Source organism: Lontra canadensis, unplaced genomic scaffold (genome assembly GCF_010015895.1).
Source record: "Lontra canadensis isolate GAN:19392208 unplaced genomic scaffold, GSC_riverotter_1.0 scaffold2, whole genome shotgun sequence".
Classification (NCBI taxonomy): Eukaryota; Metazoa; Chordata; class Mammalia; order Carnivora; family Mustelidae; genus Lontra; species Lontra canadensis.
The window spans coordinates 57,928,121-57,945,602 of NW_022630996.1; the positions used below are offsets into that span (position 1 = coordinate 57,928,121).

The following is a 17,482-nucleotide window of genomic DNA, read 5'->3' on the forward strand; positions in this document are numbered from 1 at the left end:
TAGAGGTAGAAATCATAAATCTGTACCAGGGTCAGTCTGCACTGTAAGAGGAATGCTGGTTGCAAAGGCAGTGGGCAGGAGACCAGGAAAGAGGAGGATTATGGTGCTGATGGGTTTTAAGCCCCCAACAACTCTCAATACCCACCTTCAACCAGTTAGGTCTGCTTCCCCAGGGCCAGTGGCCATTTCTTTCCTCTGCTTCTCCTGGATCCTATGTTCTGGCCATCGTAAATGTGCTGTACCACTGCTAGAACACACCGTGCTGTCAGAACTCTGTCTTAGGACATGCTGCTTCCTCTACATAAATGTGCTTCCCTCTACCCCTCTCCACCTCTCTCCATTCTTTAAGGAAATGAAAAGGAACACTCCAAGATAAATTTCACTGGCCAAGGTCAGCAGGCCACCAAGCCCACTAGGTGGGTGCAGATGGAACACTCTACAAGCATTTGATTGGTGAAAGCATCGTATGATTCATAGGGAATCCTAGTCTCCCAGCTTCCCACAGTATGTAATAAACTTTTTTTTTTTTTTAAAGATTTATTTGTCAGAGGGACACAGAGAGAAAGAGCATGAGCGGGGGAGTGGCACGCAAAAGGAGAGGGAGAAGCAGGCTCCCTGAACTGAGCTGGGACCCCCATCTAGGACTTGATCTCAGGACCCCAAGATGACAACGTGAGCCAAAGGCAGACCTTAACCGACTGAGCCACCCAGACGCCCTTATAATAAGCCTGTCTATTATTCCTGAGGTCCTAATTTCTGTGACTCAATTTAAAACTTAAAATAGGATACTTAAAGTTCTCTACATCTGAAAAAGCAGACAATGGTGGTGTTTTTTTTTTTTTTTGAGATTTTTGTGTAATTAAGTCTCCCTAATTGACAGAAGCAGATTTATGGAATTTTCTGTCCCTAGTTCTAGAACTACTTCCTTTGCCATGTTTTCCTTACAGACACAGGAGTATCTGGGGCTCATTCTGACTGCTGTGCCCAAATGTGTACAATACAGACATGCAAAAGCTAAACTTCTGGACAGATGAATGAAAGGGGACATCTGGATTTGAAGTTTCTGCTCTAACTTTCTTGATTCAGAGTTCTAAAATTTCTGGTGCGGTGGGCCTTTTAGTACTATCCATTATTGCCCAGCCTTTTAGTCCTCTCTACCTGGTGTGCCACAGAATGTACAAGTATGATTTAGACGCACATTCATTAATTCAGGAAACACTAACTACTAAATATGTTATAAACACTGGGGAAAATACAAAAAATGAATAAAAGGGGAAGGAGAAAAACATGCCCAAACTATTAAATACAATAAAGTAAGTGCTATAATATAGATATGCATTCATTCAACAAATATCAAAGCCCTGATATTTATCTGGCACTTGGGTGGGGCTGAGGATTTCGCAGTGTAAGAAATAAGAGAACAAACAAAAACTTATCCTCAAGGAGTGTAATTAGTTAACAGATCAGCAAAGAAAATGAAGCACACAAACGGAAGGCAGCAAGTCCTTCCAGACTGGGAGGAGAGCACAGGCCCCATCCCAGAAGCCACCATCCGCAGACCTTGGAGGAGCAGAAGGAACGCACAACAGGAGAGGAGGGTGGTCCCAGGACCAAACAGCCCTGACAAGTTCGAGAACAGGGTGTGGAGTCAGAACGGCAAAAATAACTTGCTCCAGCAGGAAGCCCAAAGGGAGAAAAGTAACCCAAAATACGTCAAGGACAAAAGAGAAAATCCCTGTCTGAACAGGAGGTTGGCAAAACCGTGTTCCATCTCTTCAGGGGACAACAAAGACTGCCTCTCTGTTTTCATTGTTCTCCAGAGGTATAGAAAAATAAAATTTCACATGCAATGAATTTGACTGACTTCTCACTTTAAATGTGATCAATTAAAAACCCATATATATTAATTAATAAACGAGCGAGTCAGCAAACTCCATAAGGAACCAAAACAAATGAACTTCCAGGTTACCCTATCTCCTAGGCTTAGAATTAAAACAAACAAACAGACCAACCAACCTTTGTGAGATAGGATAGTTATGAACATGGGGGAAAAACCCTAATAAAAAAAGCCCATATGGTCACCTTCAGAGTACAATATGCATGCTAAACAAATCAATATTTACATATCTGAGAGAAAGCAAATTACTGGAACACAAAAAAGTGAGAAGGGTAATGAGAAGCATCTACTTCAGTAGCAGAAGCTATTCTGGAGCACACAGGATGACACAGGGGATCTCATCCCTGCCTTGCTTCTTGCTAGCTTTGTAACCTTGGGCAAGTTACTTAGTTTGAGCTTCTCCGTATGTAATACAGAAGAATAATGATAGTATCTACCTCAAAGCATTACTTTGAGGATTAGACTAGTAAATTTATGTAAAGCTCTTAAAACAGTACTTGGCACCAAAGTGAAACTGTTATCGTGGCAGGGGCGGGGTGGGGGGTGGTAATTGTTATTATGATCTGAAGCTGAGTACCTTACTGCAGAATTAATATTAGCCACTGATGATCTCCTGGAAAATTGTTTATCCTCTTAGGAAACTCTGGGAAAATGCTGCTTTATTAATGAAATAATTTTAGCTACTAATACCCTAGAGTTGAAACCTAAAATAAACATGCTTAACAATGCAAACTGTTTAATCCTACTTTGGGTTGTCAGCTTAATTTCTTGGAATGTTCACTATTCACAATAAACAGTAACAGTCATCTCTGAAGCAATACACTCCTGCCATCATTTTAAGGTGAAAGGACTTGAAAAGCCAGAACTTGAAATCGTTGCCTAGATTTCATTAGGCCAGAAGTTCTGTGAATGCAGAACAGGCAGGAACGCTTATAGAATCCACCGAAATATAATTTGCCTCAGACTCTAAGTTCCCATGAGGGCAGGGACTTTTGTTGTATTCATCAGATCACCAACATCTAGACTTGTGCAGAACATAGTAAGATCACACTAGGTTTTAAGAAATGAACAATTATACATCTGCAGGAAATGACATACATATTTCAATGATAAAAAAGGAATATTAGGTAAGTTTTAAAACAATCACACCTTTGAGCTTTAAATGAGTGCTGAGTTTATCCTTAACACTAACCAGCTCACAATGTAAGAGGGGAAAAAAAAAATTAAGCACGTCCGAGTTCTTCAAGATAGTCTAAAGAGGGCTGTAGGTTTTAGACCAAAGTAGCACCTGCACAATTTAGAAGAATAAATTCAACAAGAAATGGTTATGAATCTATAAATTATAAGGCTTTGGGGCTTCTTTTATTATGTGAGTAACAGCAAGTATTTTCTGGACTTGCAGCTGGCGCACTATTTCTCAACTGCATGAGGACCTACTTTATTCACGACAAAGTTTGAAACCTGAGGCAATATCAGTTTATTAGTCAGATGAACTTTAATGCTGAACAGTAAAGTTTTACTTCCTAATATAAATTGTTGGCCTGCAGATATAAGTAACAAATAGTAGGTCACTGGGTTTGCCTGCGATAAGCAGTAACTTGTAGTAAAAAAAAATTTTTAAAATTGGGTTAACTACATATATAGCCTAGGAGGGGAAAAAAAAAATGGACAAGTAAATTTTGCTGCTTATTGGGCCATGGCACAATCACAGGTTTTTTTTGGTAAAGATTTTATTTATTTGTCAGAGAGAGGGGGAGAGAGAGAGAGAGAGAGAGCACGCGCGCCAGAGAATAAGCAGGGGGAGCGGCAGGCAGAGGGAAAAGTGGGCTCCCTGCTGAGCAAGAAGCCTCAGGTGGGATTCAATCCCAGGACCCTGGGATCATGACCTGAGCTGAAGGCAGATGCTTAACCGACTGAGCCACCCAGGCATCCCCACAGTTTTATTGAAATGAGAAAATTACTCAATTTGTGTTCTAACTGCCATCTTCTGATCGTAACATAATCAAAACTATTATTGCATTATTAAAACAATCTGTGACTGAAGAGAACTGTTCTACCATTATATAACTTATATGTGTGTGTGTGTGTGTATACACACACACACACACACACACACACACACACACACCATACTTTCTTGGCTACAAATTCAATAAGTTTTCAGAAAAACATCCCGGAGATATTAAATAGGGAGACAATAATTATTTCTAAAATCTTGGGTAGGACATATGATTTCTAAAACTTCAAATAGTTATGTGTGCTTATTAAATGAGCCTGTAAGAATCCCAGCTCTCCCTCCAACTACCAGCCCTCTTCTCTCCGCTCACGATTCCCCAGCTGAATCGAAAGTAAATTCACATAACCTTCTTTCAGTTCTACAGGAACGCTGGGCTCTGCAGTATGCAGCCCCAAAGTCACCCCCATCCTCCATCGTCCTACAGTTCCTGCTTGCTCATCTATTAGATTAAGTACCCCTGAGTACACAGCACCTCTTGACTTTCCACTTTATTAACTGTTTAATGATCTGTCTCCCCACCTGACTGAAAGTCAGGTGGCCCATGATCTTACAAGGGACCTTACCTTACCCTACTAGTGCTTACCCTACTGTATCCCTACTCCCTGGCACAGTGCCTGGCATAGAGTCAGAAGCTCAGTAAATACTTATTGAACATCAGAATGAGTTCTCAGTCACTCAACCACAATTATTGCCCAATATAAGATGTGAACTTCTTGAGGCCAAAGCCTACATAATCCTCAGCAGAGGCCTAATTCGAGCCCTGACAGAGGTGGAACTCAATCAAGGGCTGACAGTGCAAGAAGAGATAAAAAACTGCTTAGGTCGGGGCACCTGGGTGGCTCAGTGGGTTAAGCCTCTGCCTTCGGCTCAGGTCATGATCCCAGGGTCCTGGGATCAAGCCCCACATCAGGCTCTCTGCTCAGTGGGGAGCCTGCTTCCCCCTCTCTCTGCCGGCCTCTCTGCCTACCCGTGATCTCTGTCTAACAAATAAATGAAACCTTAAAAAAAAAAAAAATTGCTTAGGTCAAAGAATTGTTACTTTTTTAAAAAAAAGATTTTATTTACTTTTGGAGAGAGAGAGAGAAGGCACTTGAGCAGGGGGGAGGAGCAGAGGGAAAGGGACAAGCAGACTCCGTGCTAAGTGTGGAGCCTGACGTGGGCTCAGTCTCATGATCCTAAGATCATGACCTGAGCTGAAATCAAGAGTCCGATGCTTAACTGACAAAGCTACCTAGTGCCCCAGCAACTTTCGATTTTAATAAAAGACAACTTTTAGGGCTTTAATATTAAACTACACATATTATTAAATTTGCTTAGTATAACTCATAGAAGCTTAAGAAAGGAAATATCAAAACAGAAATTTAACCTAAATTAGGAGTTTTTGTAAGTTCCTGAGACAATGATATCATTTTATTAAATATTATTATTACTTATTATTAAGCACTGGAGTAGTGTTGCAAGAAACAAAAGGAATATTTTGAGAGAAAGATTTCAAGACCAGAGTAAGAATTTAGCTACCAGAAGAAAAGGGACAGAAAGAATAAAGTGGTGAGAGACAGAAGACAGGGTTAGAAGGAATTAAGCCTCTTGATCAGTGAGATGCTGTCCTCCCCAGCCTAAGTGAAAAGCTGTGGATTTGTTGGATTTGGGATGGGAAGACTAAGAACAGAGCTTCAATAATTTAAGGATAAGATGCCAATACATCTGATCTGATGTGTCCTAAAAAAAAATTAATGATGGTAAAATTAGAGCGAAGATGGGTCGCCAGTAGTAGGCAGTGACAGGTGAAGACAAATATGCTTAGTGCTGAGACAGACTAGCGGGTACATATAGGGAAGGAAGTGCTTTCAAAGGAAACAGAAAGCCAGCTGCAGAGATAAGAGGTTAAACCAGTCAAAGAAATTCTAGAAGCCAAGATCAAAAAGGGTGCTAAGAGAAAGGGCAGGGTATTCTGGCAAAGACATCTATGGTCCTAGAGTATAAACAGTGAATCACAGATGGTAAACAATGAGGCAGAGTAATCCGACCAGTACAGACAACAGTAGAAATACTACCTCATTGTTAGAACATGCTTGTTTCTAATCAATTCTGGCACTGTTACTTAACGAAGTTCTTCATGAACTCCAAACGTGCTTCAAGTAATCCAGCTCCCATCATGGCCCTGAGATGCTCTTTTGTAATCTGTGCAACTGGCCTAGATGCTGAGAATTGCCTCTGAAAGCGTTCACACTATCCCAGCTTCCATGGTCTCAGTTCAATCTAAACAATTCCGTCTTTCAATAAGTCATTTATATCCATCGTATAACTTCATATTGTTTTATTACTTAAAGATAAGACAATTTTTAAGAAAGATTTATTTTACAGAGACAGAGTGAGAGTGCACACACGTGGGGTGCTAGGCAGAAGGAGAAAGAGAATCTAAAGCAGACTCCACACCCAGTGTGGAGCCTGAAGTGGGGCTCGATCCCACGACCCTGAAATCATGACCTGAGCTGAAATCGAGAGTCAGATCCTTAACCAACTGAGCCACTCAGTCACTCCAAGGCATTTAATTTAATTTTTTTTTTTTTAATTAGGTCAATCCTTCTCTATTCTACACACTGTAATTTCTGTATTCCAAATTACTCAAAATATCAGTGGCTACTGGTTTGGAAGTTCTTGGGTTGGTATAAGACAAATGTGTTCTTGATACTGTCAATTTGTAAGGGATTTCAGTTTCCTTTCTTTTTACTGTAATGAGTTTGCAAGATGACTCCCCAAATGGCAGTGGCTCTTTGTGCCTGCCATATCCCATTGCAACCTCATACCTACTTTGCTGTCTGATATCACCTTGGCACCCTTTCAGCATTACTAAGCATTTTCTCCCATTGAATATCTCTTTCAGATTACTTGCTATTAGATGTATTATTTTACTATTTCCTGTGATACTTTTAAACCTTTTTGGTATCTTTGTGATACTTCTCTTATTTCGCTCTTTGAGATACTTCCCAATTTCCTGTCACCTACAAAATTGGTTGACACACTGTTCATTTCCGATTTTAGATTAAGTTAAATGCAGTAGGTAATATGCCTTCATGAAGCTGCATCTCATCTTCAGCATAAATTTAAGTTGCAAGTCATCATGTGAAGTCAGCAAACCTGAATTCACTCATTACACAAATTACACACTCTCAATTTTGTCATTAGCTGTAAACTAAAGTTAAAATGAGTTTTCAGGGGCATTTATTTTTGTACAATGTGTATATCTGGTTCAGTTTTGCTCCTTCATTTCTTTGGGATTGAGTTATTGTAGAAGAAAGGATTTAAAAAAAAAAAAAAAAAAGTAAAACTGTTTAAATTTCATATCTTGAATACATTTAAATTTTAAAAATTCAAATAAATGTTTTCAGTTCTCTAGTAACTGTAAAAACGTCATTGGTTTCACTTAAATAAAAGGCACCTTAATTAAACAGCAATGATCCATTCAGTATTTACGTTCCACCTCATTGTATTTATGAGGGTTATATTTGTTTTTTCCTACTGTACTGCTTATAATTTTCTTTTTCCTGTACTCAAAACACATCTTAAAATAAAATTTGGCTAGAGACTTTCAGGATATTTATTTCCTAAATACCAGGCTCGCATAAACATAAAACTCCTGGTTTACATCCTTGTTTACTTAATATCACTCTAGTTTTCTCTAATTTCTTTGGATAGTACCAACTTAAAAGCATTAAAAAAAACCAAATCAAATTTAAAAGAATCAAATCAGTGTTATTCAATGTCTTTTTAGTTAAATTCTGCTAAATCTTAAACTTCATAGTAGGTTTTTGACTTAAGAATCTTTCAAGAAAACACAGTCTAATCCAACTTGGGTAAGTTACTGGTTAAACATGTACAATTTAGAAAAGAAATATGGTAGGGCCACGTATGGTGGCTCAGTCTTGGAGAGATGTTTACACAGGGAGTCCTGGCTCTGTCTGCACTATATTATGACCCTTGTCATCGCCTGCCCTGGAGCAGTTACGTAAGTGTCTACTTCTCCCATTAAGCCAGTCTCTCCTAAAGGGCAGAAGCAATCTGAAACCTTTGTATCTTCCATGGCACTCTGCACAAAGCAGCCACACAATAAATGTCTGCAGAATTGTGTCAGAAGAGCAACGTTCTTGGGTTTGCCTTGATATACAAGTCCCATGAAAAATGAAAGCAAAAGTAACTGAGGTGGATGGGCTTGGGGGGGTCAGGAGGAGGTGATAGTGGTTAAGAATGTTAGCAAGTAACCTCAAATGAAAATACTTAAATGGGATTTTTTTTTAAAGATTTTATTTATTTATTTGAAACAGAGAGAGAGAGAGATCACAAGTATGCAGAGAGGCAGGCATAGAGAGAGAGAGGAGAAAGCAGGCTCCCCGCTGAGCAGAGCCCGATGCGGGCCTCGATCCCAACACCCTGAGATCATGACCTGAGCCGAAGGCAGAGGCTTTAACCCACTGAGCCACCCAGGCGCCCACTTAAATGGGATCTTAACACATCACTAATCTACTTGTACAAAAGTCAAGATTAAAAAAAAAAAAAAAAAAAAAAAAAAAAAAAGGAACTTTTCATTATTCCCAGAGTAGAAGACGGGGAAGCTTCGTTATTTGGTTTGAAAGTATTTTCTGAATTAGGCACGCCCGTATGACACAGCCAATATAAATAATTTGTTCTCTTGGTGTTGCCACCGCTGAACAATGATGAACAGATCAACAGTACAGGAATTCCCCAATAAAGAGTGACCCATTGTGTAGAAAATAGATTCTAAAACAAGGGACTGTATTGAGAATAGGTTTCTACTTTCTGAATTCTCACACACCCTTAGTCCCTAGCACCCATGAGTCAGTCTCCTGGTAAACTTGAAACTGATCTTCCAAAGGCAATGTCATTCAATGCAACCAACATTTATTGTGCACCCGCTGTATGCAAAGGCATATGAATGAAAACCCGGGAAAAAAAAAAAAAGGGCCTGCAAAGGAGACTGAGAAGCAATGATCAGGAAAGAAGGAAAAGATATGGAGGAGAGTGGAGGGGGTATGGAATCCAAGAGAGAAGAGATTGGTCACCATTCTCAGATGTCAGAAAGAGAGGAAACCTGAGACTCCAGAAGAAAAGAAAAAATTCTAACTGTGTAAATGCAAAATACTAGGATCAATGAACAAAATGAGGAACTTCTTAAGTTTTCCATGTTTAGAATAATTTTATTTTGTGAACCTATTCCCTAAGAATAAGTTCCAGTTCTATTAATTACCAACTTCCCTACCACCCAGAGTTGAAGTTTCTTCCTTTTCCCTCTTATAACAAATGCAATCACTTACCAAATCCTATCAGTCATACTCACATGATTATGGTCACAGACATGGTAGTACAGGTTGTGTACTGCACAAGAGTGCCGTATCTGCAGGGAGGAGTATTCACATTATAGTTGTGTATGTCTCATTTTCCAGTAGATGGCAGTCAAGTGTCTTTCTCTCATTAAATACATATATTACAACAATTTTCTAACAAATGGAAGTAAGATGTCTTAAAGACAGGGCGTCTTTTTTAATTCCCAGAATTCACTGAGTGGGTTAGTGATAGCCCAGTCAAAAATGTTTCCCACCTATTTTCCTTTAAGATTTATTTGAGAGAGAAAGAGAACTGGGGTGGGGTGGGAAGGGGAGGGCGGGTGGAAGGGGCAGAGGGAGAGGAAGAGAGAAACCCAAGCAGATGCTGCGTGGAGCATGGAGCCCTATTCGGGACTTGATTTTATGATCCTGAGATCATGACCTGAGCAGCAACCAAGAGCCGAATACCTAACCGCTTAACCAACTGAGCCGCATTGTCGCCTATTTTCTAGTCTTCATTCTGGATCCAGACACCACAAATCAGACTCACATGACATCTTACCATAGCTTCCAACCTAATTCCTTAATTTCTCCACACTTGAGTCCATCCCACAAATATCTGAGAAGTTTCCCAAAGACAAGTCCCACTAGCACAACTTCTCTTTCCAAAAAGCCTTCAGTAGCTCTAGGTCATCTAGTCTCTTCAAGCTCACACTCAAGGCCCTTCATAGCATGTCCGTAATCTTCTTTTCTGGTCTCATCAGTCACTACTCACCAGGAGATATCCTGCTCTCAGTCACATCTGAATCAATCTACCTTCCATATATCCTGTCCCACCACCTTTGTTCATGTCATTTCCTCTGCCTGGAATTCTCTCTGACCTCAGTCTTCTTGCTACAAGCTCTACAGTAGTGTATTTGGGGGACAGGTTTTGGAGGACTAGATACTGGTCTAGCAAGCAGCAAAACCAACTAAAAAAAAAAAAAAAAAAAAGTATTCCCCCCTGCCCGGTGTTTGCTGCCATTCCTGTTAACTACTGGTGATAAACTTACGACTTAAATCAAGGACGATCTTTATCATACCTCACAAATCTGTGGAACAGAAATTTGGACAGTACCAAGCACTTCTGTTCTGTGTAGTACTACTGTGAGTAGGCTCTCTGGTATTGGGATCCAGTTAGCAATGGGCTCTCTGGAGGCTCCCCATGCCTCCTGCTTGTCACAGATGCTTGAGGTCTCCATTCTTGAAGACGCTGTTTAAATTCCCCTTCCTCCAAAAATCCTTTCCAGACCCTTAAGTCAGGTTTAATCTCTCCTTGCTCCAGATGGTCTGGTACTTTTTTCTTCATTAATCAAAGAAATTAATTTTCTTCATTAATTGCCTATTCATAATCTTACATTAGGTTTTCATTTAGGTCAGAAGCAAAAGAGAAAGAAAGGCAAAGGGAACAGTAGAATGCTTCGACTGTATGAAATTTCATTAAAGGTTAAAGAGGACACAAAATACTCAATGTGACTGAACTCTTGTGGAAACAAGTACAGGGACTAATCTACATGTACACAAGGTTTTTTAAACATATGGATAAAGTCATGTTTATCCTAAATTATTAGTATTTGTAATTACTCTACATTCCAGGAAAGAAAACTGGGTGGAAAAAATTTAGTATCTTGTTCATAATGGTTAATGATAATTTCTCGCATTTATTTTCGTCCTCAAAAATGTTCAAAATGGAACTTTCCCTTGCTTAAGTAAAATCCATATCCTGAATAAACTGAAGAGACATACCAATGGGACTGTGAAATTATATTAATTAAAATCCAATAATTCAAACTACGCAGTTTAAAGAACCTATATAAAAAGTATAATTTTGAGCTAGAAAGGACATAAAAGATGTAGTGCAATCTTATGATGATGATGCAAACAATGAGGGCCACAAAATGTGACCAAACTAAAAAGAATTGATTTTGAGTATAAAAACAAATAAAACTGAAGCTATAAAGATCTGTGAACTAAAACATGTATAGAAACATTGATGGTTGGAGCTTTGCGCAGTGGCAGTATTGTAGCCAATGAGGTTTATCTGAGGCGCGATTATTGCTAATAGAAATGTTGACGGTTGGGATGCCTGGGTGGCTCAGTCAGTCAAACATCTACCTTCAGCTCAGGTCATGATCCCACAGTCCTGGGATCGAGTCCCACATCAGGCTCCTTGCCTGGCAGGGAGCCTGCTTCTCCCTCTCCTGCTCCCCCTGCTTCTGCTCTCTTTCTCCCCATCTCTGTCAAATAAATAAATAAATAAATATTAAAAAAAAAAAAGGAAAGAAACACTGATGGCAGCATAGTCTATGAGAAAGAGAGAGTGCAAGTGTCTACTAGCACTCATAAATAATACATAATAAATTATGGCATCTTCATGCAAAGAAATATCAGCCAACAGTTCAAATGAATGACAGTTACCACCAACATGATGAATCTGACAAATACGACATTGTGTAAAGAAAGCAATTTGCAGCAGAATGCAAAGAAAATGGCAGCACTTAGATAAACTTATAAAATAAGCAAAACAAAACCACATATAGTTTGGAATTACACATCGTATGTGGTATAAGAAAATGGCACGGGGGATCAGAGGTGTCTACAGGTAGCTTCCATGGTATCCATCCATACTGCCCTGTTGCTGAAGCTTGGGGTAGGCATGTGACTACATGGTGTATTATGCTCTACAGCTTGAAAGTTTTATTACTTTATAACAGTATTTCAAGGTTAAAAAAAAAAAAAAGATAAAGCGAGCGAGCCTGGGACACCTGGGTGGCTCAGTTGGTTAAGCATCTGCCATCGGCTTAGGTCATAATCTGAGAGTTGTGGGATTGAGCCCCACATCAGGCTTCCTCTCAGGGGAGTCTGTTTCTCCCTCTCTCTCTCTGCTGCTCCCTCCCCAGCTCATGTTCTCCAACCCCCACGCCCCCACCGGCTCTCTCTCAAATAAATAAAATCTTAAAAATTAAAAAAGATATCCATCAAAACTTTTCTTCCACTTTTGTCTTTGAAGTATTCACTATAAAAATTCTGTATAAGCAGAGAGACAATTGTACAGTCAACAAGTAGAAGGGTTCAAAAACATTGGGATGGGCTATAACATGAGGGAAAGGAATTAAAGAAGTCTCTGGTTTTCAAAATAAGGTAACAAAACAAAAAAACCTAAGTAATCAAACACTTAAAAAATTATTTTAAATAAATCACGCTCCAGCTCCTTCCCTGAGTTTTTGCATGTTGATTTTTTTTTTTTTTACAAGCATCTCCCAACCCGGGAGCCTTCACTCTGGACGGACAAAAAGGAGACAGGAATGAACACAACAAAGACCCCACTGTGCCTCTGCAAAGGCAGCGGCAGCAGAAGCAACAGCATAACTAAGAGTCAAGGAGCACACACCGTGGATCAGGCGTTGATAGCCTGGAGCTTTTACCATCCTGTTCCACTCAATCCCCACAAGGCCCCTGCAGGGTGGGAATCACTATCACGTTCATTACAGAGAGCCTAAAGGACTTGCCAAGGCCACACAGCTAGCAAGAGGGGGAGCCAGGCCTCTGGCCAGACCCGGACACATCCTCAGTGTTCCTCTGCCTGTCTATCCCAGATTATAGTGACCAGATATCCGAAAATCAACATATCTTCAAAAAAAGTTACTTCATTTACATCTGGCTCCAAAACATGTTTAATGACTTGGAAGCAGCTTTGCTTTGGCATTTGCAGGATTTCCCCTTCTGCAGCCCAGCACCAGGAACTTTATAGATCACTCTCCTACAAAACCACCTGTACTATGTCCACATGGTTGTCAAGGTTTAAAAACGAATACAAATAATAACAGAAGCAATTCCAAGGGGAATTTTTCTTTTGTGGGAGAGGATTAGATGGAAACACCGTAAAAAATGAAAAAGGAGCACCATGTGGAATAATTTTATTTTTTCACATCTTAGATACCTCATAGTGTGCAACAGCATGAAAAATAAAGGATCAAGAGTCCTGAGGTTGAGGAGTCTCAAGGTCTTAGAATCCAAAAAGACATCTTGACTATAAAATATAATTAATTGATCATTGCTTATGAAGAGATACCCTCTCTAGATAGTTTTTTTAAACTAACCACAAATACATTCACATCATTTATCTGTTAATTCAAGTAGTAAATCCTCTCACCAAAAAGGGGAAAGTCCTATTTAAAAAAAAAAAAAACAAACAAAACTTTAGTGCACATTAGTTTGCCACATAAGAGGTCAACATGCAGGGGTTCGGTCATACTGGTCATTTCTGGGGTGAGCAGTTACCCCACATTGTGGTGGTACCCAGGGATCCTGGGAAGACTCTCCACACGGTCCAGGCGCGTGACTTCCAACTCTGGCTACACAGTAGAATCAACCAGAAACCTACATGGGGCTCTGAGCAGAATGTGACTTGTAAAACAGTGGGGCCTAAAAGATAAAGAAATATTTTCTTGATCTTCAGTTGGCAAATATGGCTTGCTCAGGACACAAAGTATTAACCAAAAGGTTAAAATTCAACATCGTATGTAAATGTAAAATTTAACATTAAAATTAAAAACCTGTTTATCAAGATGCTCCCACAGTGTGGGAGACAACAGCGACTGGCACATACACCAAAGAGCAGTGTAACAGCTACGCGGTCCTGCTGCCAGAGGAAGATCAGCCCTCCATAGCAAGGGAGGCCATCCAGGACCATCATCTGAAGCTGGATCAGGGCATTCCTGAAGTCAGCCCAATGCATGTGCTGTCTGGTAAGAGCCAACAAAGGCCCCTTTTCAGTTAAACCAGGAGGAGCTGGAGTTTCTGTCCCTTTCTACATAAACATTCTTAAAGATACTCAGACCAGACCCACTTATACTTAATTCTCATCTTCTCTGAACACATTGACAAGCTCACTTTTGGTCAGTCCGCAACACAACCCTCATTCCTGAGGTCATGAAAACCTTTGTCTAAAAAGTTCTGATAACTTCGAAGTGGCGTTGCCTCTCGCCAGGACTCACACATAAATGGCTCTCTTTTCATTTCTCAACAGTTGTCCTCACCCCCTAGGTCCTATTTCATTCCAGCCAGGTTTAGAGCTCCCCGCTTCTCGGCAATCACCTCATATTCCTTTCTCCCTGCTCCACTCATCCCGGACTCCTTCAGTCCCCGGCTCCCAGGGCACAATGCTCTAACGGACGCACGCTACTTGATGACAGCAACACAGTTTCCTTGTTTATTCACTTGTTCGTCCACACATTTATTCAGTGATAAATGTGCGCCAGTCCATGTGTTTCTATCACCATACCTTGCGCCATAGCCCCTTTAGCTGTCAATAATCCTAAATCCTCCACAATTCTACACTCCTAAATTTTAAGTTTTAATAGATCACAGGAGTCCGCTGTACACCGGTGGCACCGGAACGCCAACATTACATACGACTCGTAGCCAACACATTTTGACTTTTGTTGTTTAATTTTAAAATTAATTTTGCTTATTTTGTACCACTCCAATTAAAAAAAAAATTCTTCGATTTTCTGCAAAAACTCTCCCTTCACTTTTAATAGGCTTGGAAACCATTTTGGAGTTTCCCTGCCAACGCGAAAGGCTTTTCCTTAAGCCTGGCATAGGCTGGACTGCAGTGACAGGCATGGAGAGAAGGCAGACAGATTTTTCTCCTTTTGCACACTGATTTAAAAAAGTGTCACCAGATGTGAAAGGGAAAATTTAGACTCTAAATTCTGAAATTTCATCTAGCAATAAAGAAGCACCAAATTCTTAAGACACAGTGCACTACAGCTATCTGCTAGAACACCGTTTCCTCCCTCAAATGTGCTCTGGATTACAGAGCGTCTGCAATATTTTTTACTCTGGTTAATGAGGTTTATTTTACTTCAGTGAGTGCTATTCGTGAGGAAAAATCAGATTTCTTTGCTTTAAGAGGAACTGCCGGTGGTCAGATGAGTGAGACACTACATGAGACTATACCTTTGATAAATGAAGACATTTTGTTTACTGGCAACATTTCTGACAGAGTTTTTAAAAAAAGAATAAAGTACCCATGTTTCATCTCCACATTACAGATGAATAGATGCACGTGCTTTCCTGAACTGAGCAGAAGAACAGTGAAGGGACAAAACGAGGAAGGCCTTAGAGGAATGTTAACAATTTGGGATTTTATTTTGAGAGAGATTGGAAGCCATGGGAGAGTTTTAAATCTATGAGTAAGTGACGGGATCTCACTCATATTTCAAAAATTATGTGGGGAAAAAAAAAGATAATACAGAAAGAAAAGAATATTATGCAGCTAATAAATGAGGTAAATCTCTAAGTTATTATGAAAAACATATAGTTAAGTTAAAAAGTTAAGATGAAGAAGAGTATATGCAGAGTATGATCCTTTGTGGAAAAAAGTGTATATACACCACACACACAAAGGTGCACACTAAGGTCATATAATGGAGTTCACAAAATTCACGGCTTAAGTAAATTAACATACCTAAGTCGTCCTAAACATACTTAGCAGTATGTTTAATTAATGAATTGGGTATTCATTTCAAATTTCAATTTAAATTCATTAAATTCAACTTTAATGAAATTTAAATTAAGTTAAAAATTCAGTACCTTAGTCACATTTCAAGTACTCCATAGCCACATGTGGCTACTATCTACTTTATTGGACAAAACAGATATAAACGTAGAACACACACAGGAAAGGCTAAAACTGTCTTCGAAGTTTTCTTTTGGGCTTTGAAATGGGAGTGGGGGAGGGATCTTCTACTCCTCACCTTAGGTACTATAGAATATGTATGCCACATAATATCTTTTCACATTACAAACTATTAACTTCAGACAGGTAGGGTATAGTCTGAACACTTTTGGAGCCATTTTTTTTAAAGATCTTATTTGTCAGAGAGAGAGAGAGAGCTCGCGAGTGAGCACAAGCAGGGAAAGCGACAGGCGGAGGGAGAGGGAAAAGCAGGCTCCCTGTTGAGCAGAGAGCTTGATGTGAGACTAGATTCCAGGACCCTGGGATCATGACCTGAGCTGAAGGCAGGCGCTTAACTGACCTAGCACCCAGGCGTCCCAGGAGCCCTCTTAAAGATGAAGAATACAAACTTATGTATACACCATCAGATAGTGAAAATGCATGTAGAATAAGAAACAGGACCAAAAGTTAAATTTTAAGTAACTGAAAATACAACATCACACAAATGCAGAGAAATACGATTCTCTTATTAATCATCTGGCACACTTCCATAACGCTTTCTTCCTAAAATGTCTGACTATGCACATTGACAATTTGTTATATAATGTGCCAAGTGACAGTTTTGTAATATAATGTTCCACACATAAAATTGAGCAATTTGGAGTTTCTTCTAATGAAGATATAAAAGGCAATCATTCAGAAATATGTTTAAGAAAGCTTCTAACCTTCACAACTCTGGTCAATTTTTAGGACCACTGTCAAATCTGGACAAACTTCTATAAGGTTTCTTTCATATATAAGGTACAAAATTTCAGGGCATTTCCAAGTTTATATGTCATGAGTATCCCTAAATATTCTTTGAATTAAAGACACTCATTCACTATAAAGCTCCCTGTAGACATACATTATGATAAAGTTTTAGGTTACCTTTTTCCACGTTAGTGTTCTGTGGTCAAATCTGCAAGAAACGTAACTCTTTTCCCGAGGGATTCATAGGATCCATTCCTCTTTGTTAACTAGACTTTCAAACAATCCATTTTACTACTTCTATTCAAAAGTTATTTCTTCTTCTCAGTGAATTATTGCTTTGGGGATAATCTGATTTTCTTTCGTACAATATATTTTTTGGAGGATAATTTCTATTATTTCATCATTCACCTTGATTGTTTTAATTTTATGTTCTGTTACCTGAGTTTTCTCAGTTCTTTAATAAAGGTAAAGGTGAAAAAAGAAGTAACTCTTCATCTTTGTCAAAATTAGGAATCTGATTTCTCAGTTGTCTGACTGAAACATTCCAAAGCATCTTTCTCCTAAAGTTAAAGTTGTGTACTGACAGCTCAACTTCCCTCCAGCCACATCCAAAAAATGCCTGTGAACCCTCCAAAGCAATCCAGCATGTGAGGAAATGTGATGGAAGGAGGGCCAGAGTAGAAAAGAGACAGCAGTCTTAACTAATTGCGGTTTGACTATCTTAAAATTCTTCAGATTTTGCAAAATATGGCCAT

The 17,482-nt window shown here is 39.4% G+C and overlaps 1 protein-coding gene and 1 pseudogene across 4 annotated transcripts in view; one reads left to right on the forward strand and one right to left on the reverse strand.

Annotated features, from left to right (window-relative positions):
• Nucleotides 1-17,482, reverse strand: part of UMAD1 (UBAP1-MVB12-associated (UMA) domain containing 1) — a 225,736-nt gene that overhangs the window by 109,742 nt on the left and 98,512 nt on the right. The gene's annotated exons all lie outside the window — the stretch shown is intronic.
• Nucleotides 11,294-11,420, forward strand: LOC116879062 (annotated as a pseudogene).